The sequence below is a fragment of the Pristiophorus japonicus genome, chromosome 7 (genome assembly GCF_044704955.1).
Source record: "Pristiophorus japonicus isolate sPriJap1 chromosome 7, sPriJap1.hap1, whole genome shotgun sequence".
In the NCBI taxonomy this organism is placed as follows: Eukaryota; Metazoa; Chordata; class Chondrichthyes; family Pristiophoridae; genus Pristiophorus; species Pristiophorus japonicus.
Window position 1 is genome coordinate 4,173,711 of NC_091983.1, and position 10,215 is coordinate 4,183,925.

At 46.0% G+C, this 10,215-nt stretch overlaps 1 pseudogene; it reads right to left on the reverse strand.

Moving 5' to 3' along the window:
* Positions 1-6,382: 6,382 nt before the first annotated feature.
* Positions 6,383-8,341, reverse strand: LOC139266722 (zinc finger protein 85-like; annotated as a pseudogene).
* Positions 8,342-10,215: the final 1,874 nt, after the last annotated feature.

Consider the following 10,215-nt stretch of genomic DNA (forward strand, 5'->3'; position numbering starts at 1 on the left):
TACATTTATATTGTGCATCTGTGGCATTAAAAAGTCGCAAAGCGCTTTCCGCCAATGAATAATTGTTGTGTTGTGTTACAGGGGGTCTGGGGAAATTCATAACATGGGAGGGGCCTCAGAGAAAATGGGTTGAAAACCCCTGATCTACACCGTCCCATCAAACACTCCCAGGAGAGGTACAGCATGGGTTAGATACAGAGTAAAGCTCCCTCTAAACTGTCCATCAAACACTCCCAGGGCAGGTACAACACGGGGTTAGACACAGAGTAAAGCTCCCTCTACACTGTCCATCAAACACTCCCAGGGCAGGTACAGCACGGGGTTAGATACAGGGTAAAGCTCCCTCTACACTGTCCCATCAAACACTCCCAGGGCAGGTACAACACGGGGTTAGACACAGAGTAAAGCTCTCTCTACACTGTCCCATCAAACACTCCCAGGGCAGGTACAGGGGGTTAGATACAGAGTAAAGCTCCCTCTACACTGTCCCATCAAACACTCCCAGGGCAGGTACAGGGGGTTAGATACAGAGTAAAGCTCCCTCTACACTGTCCCATCAAACACTCCCAGGGCAGGTACAGGAGGTTAGATACAGAGTAAAGCTCCCCCTACACTGTCCCATCAAACACTCCCAGGGCAGGGACACGGGCCTGTTACTAATATCTTCCCTGGATCCCAAGGCTGGGAGAGGCACTGTGGAAGTTATGGAGAGCTCGGACTTGTCCATGAGCGTAACCGATGGTAAGAGAACTGAAATAATCCAGAGTAATGAGGTGTTAGTCGTGGCACAGTGGTAGCACTCTTGTCTCTGAGTCAGTCGGTTGTGTCCACCTCCAGAACCTGGAGCATAAAATCTAGGCTGACATTCCAATGCAATACAGAGGGAGCCCTGCACTGTCAGAGGTGCCATCTTTCACATGAGAAACATAGAAACATAGAAAATAGGTGCAAGAGCAGGTCATTCAGCCCTTCTAGCCTGCACCGCCATTCAATGAGTTCATGGCTGAACATGAAACTTCAGTACCCCCTTCCTGCTTTCTCGCCATAACCCTTGATCCCCCGAGTAGTAAGGACTTCATCTAACTCCCTTTTGAATATATTTAGTGAATTGGCCTCAACAACTTCCTGTGGTAGAGAATTCCACAGGTTCACCACTCTCTGGGTGAAGAAGTTTCTCCTCATCTCGGTCCTAAATGGCTTACCCCTTATCCTTAGACTGTGTCCCCTGGTTCTGGACTTCCCCAACATTGGGAACATTCTTCCTGCATCTAACCTGTCTAACCCCGTCAGAATTTTAAACGTTTCTATGAGGTCCCCTCTCATTCTTCTGAACTCCAGTGAATACAAGCCCAGTTGATCCAGTCTTTCTTGATAGGTCAGTCCCGCCATCCCGGGAATCAGTCTGGTGAATCTTCGCTGCACTCCCTCAATAGCAAGAATGTCCTTCCTCAAGTTAGGAGACCAAAACTGTACACAATACTCCAGGTGTGGCCTCACCAAGGCCCTGTACAACTGTAGCAACACCTCCCTGCCCCTGTATTCAAATCCCCTCGCTATGAAGGCCAACATGTCATTTGCTTTCTTAACCGCCTGCTGTACCTGCATGCTAACCTTCAATGACTGATGTACCATGACACCCAGGTCTCGTTGCACCTTCCCTTTTCCTAATCTGTCACCATTCAGATAATAGTCTGTCTCTCTGTTTTTACCACCAAAGTGGATAACCTCACATTTATCCACATTATACTTCATCTGCCATGCATTTGCCCACTCACCTAACCTATCCAAGTCACTCTGCAGCCTAATTGCATCCTCCTCGCAGCTCACACTGCCACCCAACTTAGTGTCATCCGCAAATTTGGAGATACTACATTTAATCCCCTCGTCTAAATCATTAATGTACAATGTAAACAGCTGGGGCCCCAGCACAGAACCTTGCGGCACCCCACTAGTCACTGCCTGCCATTCTGAAAAGTCCCCATTTACTCCTACTCTTTGCTTCCTGTCTGACAACCAGTTCTCAATCCATGTCAGCACACTACCCCCAATCCCATGTGCTTTAACTTTGTTCAACTGAGGACCTATCTGACCTCTTAAGTGGGCGTAACTGATCCCAAGACATTTTTTCAAAGAAAAAATGAGATCTCTCCAGTGTCCTGGCTAACTTTTATCCCTCAACTAACATTACTGAAACAGATTATCTGGTCATTATCACATTGTTGTTTGTGGGAGCTTGCTGTGTGCAAATTGGTTGTCGCATTTCCTACATTACAGCAGCGACTGCACTTAAAAGGTACTTCAATGATTGTAAAGGGCTTTGGAACATTCTGAAGTGGTGAAAGGGCACTTTATAAATACAAGGCTTCCTTTAACAAAGGAGAAAAGGCCCAAAAATGGAAGAGTCGGGTACCGGACATCAATTAGTCTCCTCGTGGAGAAATCAAGGAATTGACTCACTGTATGTAGGCAACAAAGCTGATTTATTTGACAGTTGTTTGACAGAGGGGGGCAGAAAAGATTTACAAGAATGGTTCCAAAGATGAGGGAATTCAGTTACATGGATAGACTGGAGAAGGTTGTGAGGAGATTTGATAGAGGTTTTCAAAATCATGAGGGGTCTGGACAGAGTAGATAGAGCAACTGTTCCTATTGGCAGAAAGGTCGAGAACCAGAGGACACAGAATCAAGGTGATTGGCAAAAGAACAAAGGCGACATGAGGAAAAACTTTTTTACGCAGCGAGTGGTTAGGATCTGGAATGCACTGCCTGAAAGGGCGGTGGAGGCAGATTCAATCGTGGCTTTCAAAAAAGGAATTGGGTAAGTATCTGAAGGAAAACATTTTCAGAGCTCCGGGGGAAAGCATTGAAGTGGACGGACTCCACTTAGAACGTGCTGGGACTGGGGTCCTGGCGAATCGAATAACTCGGGCTGGAGAGAGGGCTTTAAACTAATTAGTGGGGTGGGGAGGAATTAGGTGAGCAAAAATTTTAAAAGTCAAAGAATAAGGAGAAGGTAATAGAGCAGGGTAGCACTTGGGGAAATAAAAACCTGAACGTGCCAGGAAGGGACAGATTGTATAAACATAACGCTGAAATCCGAAAGTGGGGTCAAAGCAGGAAAAAATTGTAAAAAAAAAAATTTAAAGCTCTTTATCTGAATGCACGTAGCATTTATAACAAAATAAATGAATTGACGGCACAAATTGATACAAATGGTTATGATCTGATAGCCATTACAGAGATGTGGCTGCAAGGTGACCAGGACTGAGAATTAAATATTCAAGGGTATTTGACAATCCGGAAGGACAGACAGAAAGGAAAAGGACACAAAAGCAAAATACTGCGGATGCTGGAATCTGGAATAAAAACAGAAAATGCTGGAAATCTCAGCGGGTCAGGCAGCATCTGTGGAGACAAAGCATAGAAAGGCAAAGGAGATGGGGTAGCACTTTTAATAAAGGATGAGATCAGTGCGTTAGTGAGAAATTATATTGGCTCAGAAGACCAAGATGTTGAATCAGTTTGGGTGGAGATAAGGAATAATAAGGGGGAAAAGTCACTGGTGGGTGTAGTCTATAGGCCCCCTAACAGTAGCTACACTGTTGGACAGAGTATAAATCAAGAAATAATGAAGGCTTGTAATAAAGGAATGGCAATAATCATGGGTGATTTTAATCTTCATGTTAATTGGACATAGCAAATTGGCCAGGGTAGCCTTGAGGATAGAGTGTATCCGGGATAGTTTCCTTGAACAGTATGTTGCGAAACTAACCAGGCTATCTTAGATATCTAGTACTGTGTAATGAGGCAGGATTAATAAATGATCTCATAGTAAAAGATCCCCTAGGAATGAATGACCATAACATGGTTTGAATTGCAAATTCAGTTGGAGAGTGAGAAAGTTGGTTCTCAAACCAGGGTCCTAAGCTTAAATAAAGGAGACTACAAAGGTATGAGGGCAGAGTTGGCTAACGTGGACTGGGAAAATAGACTAAAGTATGAGACAGTTGATGAGCAGTGGCAGACATTTAAAGAGATATTTCGTAACTCGCAACAAAAATATATCCCAATGAGAAGGAAAGACTATACGAGAAGGGATAACCATCTGTGGCTAAGAAAATAAAGGATGGTATTAAATTGAAAACAAGAGCATACAATGTGGCCAAGACTAGTGGGAGGCCAGTGGATTGGGAAACTTAAAAGCCAGCAAGGAAATACTAAAAAAATGATAGAGAGGGAAGATAGATTATGAAAGTAAACTAGCACGAAATATAAAAAGAGATAGTAAGTTTCTACAGGTACATAAAAAGGAAAAGAGTGGCTAAAGTAAATGTTAGTCCCCTAGAGGATGAGACTGGGGAATTAATAATGGGGAACAGGGAAATGGCAGAGACGTTGAACAAATATTTTGCATCGGTCTTCACGGTAGAAGACCCGAAAAACATCCCAACAGTGGATCAGGGGGCTATAGGGAGGCGCGAGTTCGGGGCCAGGGTCAGCATGGGCCAGCCCACACTGCGATATGTGAGACAATTGGGTCCGTGCAGCAGAGTTGGTCTCCAGTTGCCTTGCCACTGGACCAAGACCTCGCTCTGACAAGCCCCGTGTGGTGGCTGGTGTGCAACGGCCACCCCACGTTAAAAAAATCCACGCACAGGCATCTCCCACCCTTCTAGATTTAGTTTGGGTCCTTCATTGAAACACCTGTGAACTCATTCCTTTTTTTTGGCGTGAAGCAAGTCATCCTCATTTCGTGGGACCGCCTAGGATGATGATAGGGAGGGAGGAACTAATACAATCACTATTACTAATGAAGTAGTACTCGATAAAATAATGGGACTAAAGGCGGACAAGTCTCCTGGACCTGATGCCTTACATCCTAGGGTCTTAAAAGTGGCTGCAGAGATAGTGAATGCATTGGTTGTAATCGACCAAAATTCCGCAGATTCTGAGGCGGTCCCAGTGGATTGGAAAACCGCAAATGTAACGCCCCTATTTTTTAAAAAAAGGAGGCAGACAAAAAGCAGGAAACTATAGACCAGTTAGCCTAACATCTGTCGTTGGGAAAATGCTGGAGTCCATTATTAGGGAAGCAGTAGCAGGACATTTGGAAAAGCATGATTCAATCAAGCAGAGTCAACATGGTTTTTTGAAAGGGAAATCATGTTTGACAAATTTGCTGGAATTCTTTGGGGATGTAACGAGCGGGGTGGATAAGGGGGAACCAGTGGATGTGGTGTATTTGGATTTCCAGAAGGCATTCGATAAGGTGCCACATAAAAGGTTACTGCACAAGATAAAAGTTCACGGGGTTGGGGGTAATATATTAGCATGGATAGAGGATTGGCTAACTCACAGAAAACAGAGTCGGGATAAATGGGTCATTTTCCGGTTGGCAAACAGTAACTAGTGGGGTGTCGCAGGGATCGGTGCTGGGGCCTCAACTATTTACAATCTATATTAATGACTTGGATGAAGGGACCGAGTGTAATGTAGCCAAGTTTACTGATGATACAAAGATGGGTGGGAAAGCAAATTGTGAGGAGGACACAAAAAATCTGCAAAGGTATATAGACAGGCTAAGTGAGTGGGCAAAAATTTGGCAGATGGAGTATAATGTGGGAAAATGTGAGGTTATCCACTTTGGCAGAAATAATAGAAAAGAAAATTATAATTTAAATGGAAAACAATTGCAAAGTGCTGCAGTACAGAGAGACCTGGGGGTCCTTGTTCATGAAACACAAAAAGTGAGTATGCAGATACAGCAAGTAATCAGGAAGGCAAATGGAATGTTGGCCTTTATTGCAAGGGGGATAGAGTATAAAAGCAGGGAAGTCCTGCTACAACTGTACAGGGTATTGGTGAGGCCACACCTGGAGTACTGCATACAGTTTTGGTCTCCGTATTTAAGGAAGGATATACTTGCATTGGAAGATGCTCAATGAAGGTTCACTTGGTTGATTCCAGAAATGAGGGGGTTGACTTATGAAGATAGGTTGAGTCTATACACATTGGAGTTCCGAAGAATGAGAGGTGATCTTATCGAAACATATATGATAATGAGGGGGCTTGACAAGGTGGATGCAGAGAGGATATTTCCACTCATAGGGGAAACTAAAACTAAGGGACATAGTCTTAGAATAAGGGGCCGCCCATTTAAACCTGAGCTGAGGAGAAATTTCTTCTCAGAGGGTTGTAAATCTGTGGAATTCTCTGCCCCAGAGAGCTGTGGAGGCTGGGTCATTGAATATATTGAAGGCAGAGATAGACAGATTTTTGAGCAATAAGGGAATAAAGGGTCATGGGGAGCGGGCAGGGAAGTGGAGCTGAGTCCATGATCGGATCAGCCATGATCTTATTGAATGGCAGAGCAGGCTCCAGGGGCCAGGTGGCCTACTCCTGCTCCTATTTCCCATGTTCTTATGTAAATACTGTTGCAGCAAGCCGGCACAGACTCGATGGCTCGACAGGCCTCCTTTGTGCTGTAACCATTCTATGATTCGATGATATCCAGAAAATGAAACTGCAGCCCAGTTATTGGGGTTAATTACATCAGCAGCAACAAACCCCAACTGTCAGGGTGAATATTCATGGATGTGATTAACAGTAACAATAACAGCAGAATCCAACCCCTGCAATCACTTGTGAACTTGTTGGTGTGTCAGCAGGTGGGATGACTGAGTGAATCCCTTCCCACACTTGGAGTAGCTGAACGGCCGCTCCCCAGTGTGGACTCGCCGGTGACTCAAATGATCAGGTGACGAAACAAACCCCTTCCCACACTCAGAGCAAGTAAACGGTCTCTCCCCAGTATGTATTCGCTGGTGTCTCAGCAGGATGGATGACTGTGTGAATCTCTTCCCGCACTGAGAGCAACTGAACGGCCTCGTCCCAGTGTGAACTCGCTGGTGTTCAGTGAGGTGGGATGCATGCTTGAACCTCTTCCCACATTGAGAGCAACTGAATGGCCTCTCCGCAGTGTGAACTCGCTGGTGTCGTAGTAGTTCCCGAGAGGTTTTAAAGCTGGTCCCACACTCGGAGCATTTAAAAGGTCTCTCATCAGTGTGAACAAGCTGGTGTTCAGTGAGGTTGGATGACCGAGTAAATCCCTTCCCACACTCGGAGCAGATGAACGGCCTCTCTCCAGTGTGAACAAGCTGGTGTGTTAGAAGGTGATTTGAACGAGTGAAGCTCTTCCCACACTCGGGGTAGGTGAACAGTTTGTCCCCGGTGTGACTGCATCGATGAGTTTCCAGCTCAGACGGGTAATTGAATCCCTTCCCACAGTCCCCACATTCCCACAGTTTCTCCGTGGTGCCGGTGTCCTTGTGTCTCTCCAGGTTGGATGATCAGTTGAAGCCTGGTCCACACACAAACACGTGTACGGTTTCTCCCCGCTGTGAATGGTGTGATGTTTTGTCAGGCTGTGTAACTGGTTAAAGCTCTTTCCACAGTCAGTGCACTGGAACACTCTCACTCGGGTGTGTGTGTGTCTCGGTGCTTTTCCAGTCACACTGATGTTTAAAATCTTTTCTCAGACACACATTTCTCCTTCCACATTCAAAGGCCGATGATATTGAGATGAATCGAGTGACTCTGTCAGATCTCCTGTGAAAGGAGTTTACAAAAGTCAGCACTGGAAGTACAGGATAGAAATTGAGGACAGATAATCCTAGTTTCTATTGAACATTCTTTCTTCTCTTGTTCCCCCAAAACTGTGAGGCTATACCTTGAATATTGAGTACAGCTTTGGTCTCCTAATCTGAGGAAGGACATTCTTGATATTGAGTGAGTGCACCGAAGGTTCACCAGGCTGATTCCCGGGATGACAGGACTGACATATGAAGAAAGACTGAATTGACCAGGCTTATATTCACTGGAATTTAGAAGGATGAGAGGGGATCTCATAGAAACATATACAATTCTGACAGGACTGGACAGGTTAGATGCAGGAAGAATGTTCCCGATGTTGGGGAAGTCCAGAACCAGGGGTCACAGTCTAAGGATAAGGGGTAGGCCATTTAGGACCGAGATGAGGAGAAACTTCTTCACTCAGAAAATTGTGAATCTATGGAATTCCCTGCCGCACAGAGTTGTTGAGGCCAGTTCATTGGATATATTCAAGAGGGAGTTAGATATAGCCCTTACGGCTAAAGGGATCAAGGGGTATGGAGAGAATGCTGGAAAGGGGTACTGAGGTGAATGATCAGCCATGAACTCATTGAATGGTGGTGCAGGCTCGCAGGGCCGAATGGCCAATCCTGCACCTATTGTCTATGTTTCTCTATAAATCCCCATCCCACACACTCTCCCTCCTCCTTGTGCTGAAATCCAAACCCATTTCTTCCCTCCCTCCCTCCCTCCCTCTGCTGTGGTTGGGTTCAGTTCTTCACCCCCTGTGTGTAGTGACAATAACTTCAATGAGGCAAGGACCCTGAAGCCCCGCCCACTCTCTGGTCCTGAACCGAGATGGCCGCGCATGCGCCCCACTACTCGATGAGACAAAATGGCGGCGCACTGAACCTGTCCTTGACAAAATGGCGGCCGTTCAGCTGGGCCTATTCCCGGCAAAAGCCCCGGATTTGCAACCGCACAACTTACCGGCTCCTACCCGGGGCTTGCGGCCTGCACCGGCTGCTGACGGAGTCCAATCCTTCCCCCGTATCCCGCCGCTTCTCATCCGCTGCAACACCCGGTCTCCAGCCCTCCGCCTCCCGCACAGCTCCGGTCACGGTCACACTGCGCATGCTCCAAATACCGCCCGCCAACTGCGCCTGCGCGCCGGGCTGCTCCACTGTGAATAGGACACATTCTCCCCGCGGAGCATGCTGGGTAGCTGCTACGCCATTGAGTGACTGGAGAATGATGTTCTGTGATCCGATTGAAATAAAATTAACCAATAATTCACACAAAAGCCCAAGTCCTGGTTCAGTCCTGGTTCAGTCCTGGATAACAGCAGAATCCAAGCCCAGCAGCTCACATGTGAACTCACTGCTGTCTCAGCAAGTGGCTGAATTTCTTCCCACACACAGCCTCTCTCTCTCGTGCATCACCCGCCTTGAAATTTGAAACCTTTACTCATAGTCAGAGTATGTAAAGCAACAGTTCCCAATGTGAACACTTTGGAGTGTCACATAAAAGCAAAATACTGCGGGATGCTGGAATCTGAAATAAAAACAGAAAATGCTGGAGATCTCAGCGGGTCAGGCAGCATCTGTGGAGAGAAACAAAGTTAATGTTTCAGGTCGATGGCCCTTCGTCAGAACAGTTTTAACGAAGGCCATTGACCTAAAACATTAACTCTGTTTATCTCTCCACAGTTGCTGCCTGACCCGCTGATATTTCCAGCATTTTCTGTTCTTATTACTGGAGTGTCAACAGTTGGGACAATGGAGTGAATCCCTTCCCACACGTGAAGTATCAAACCGGTCTCTGTGCTGCTGTGTCAGTAAATGGGATGGTCATTTGAATCCCTTTCCACATACAGAGCAGTGAATGGATTCTCAACGTTACGAACATGCTAGAATGTCAGTAGGTGAGATAGGCGAGTGAATCTCTTTCCACACTCAGCAGGTGAACGGCCTTTCCCCAGTGTGACTGTGTCCATGAGTTTCCACCTCAGACGGACAACTCAATCCATTCCCACAGTCCCCACATTTGCAATGTTGATTCAGGTGAATGCACAAGTCTCACAGGCCCGACGATTAGTTGAAGGTGTGATCACACACAGAACAATGTCCTGTTTCTCCACGCTGTGATTGCTGCTTTTACCTTCTATATCAATTGCCCGATGATATTCAGGTTCTGATGACTCTGGTGAATCTGTGAAATCTTGACATGATTGGTTTGAGTTTCCCATCTGAAGTCTTTCAAAATTAAACAATCAAGTTAAATGAATCTTCAAAAATAGTGAGATATTTCAGAAAGGCTCAAGTCACTGAAGGAGACAGGTTTACAATTATTGCACAGTACAGAAGGGAGTGACTGATCATAGGAGCTCTGTTAGTGAATACCTCCTTACTCCAAGATAGATGAGACTGTTGTTTAAATATGCAGATAAAGGGGAGATGCTGTCCTTTTAAATATCTGCCCCATTCCCCCAGGCAGAGAGAGGAGGAACAGCACGTGGTCTCTTTATTACCTGACCCAGTGGGCCACGCATAAGAACCTGCTCTATGTGGGAGTGGGGCCTCGGGATCCCTATGAGAGGACAGG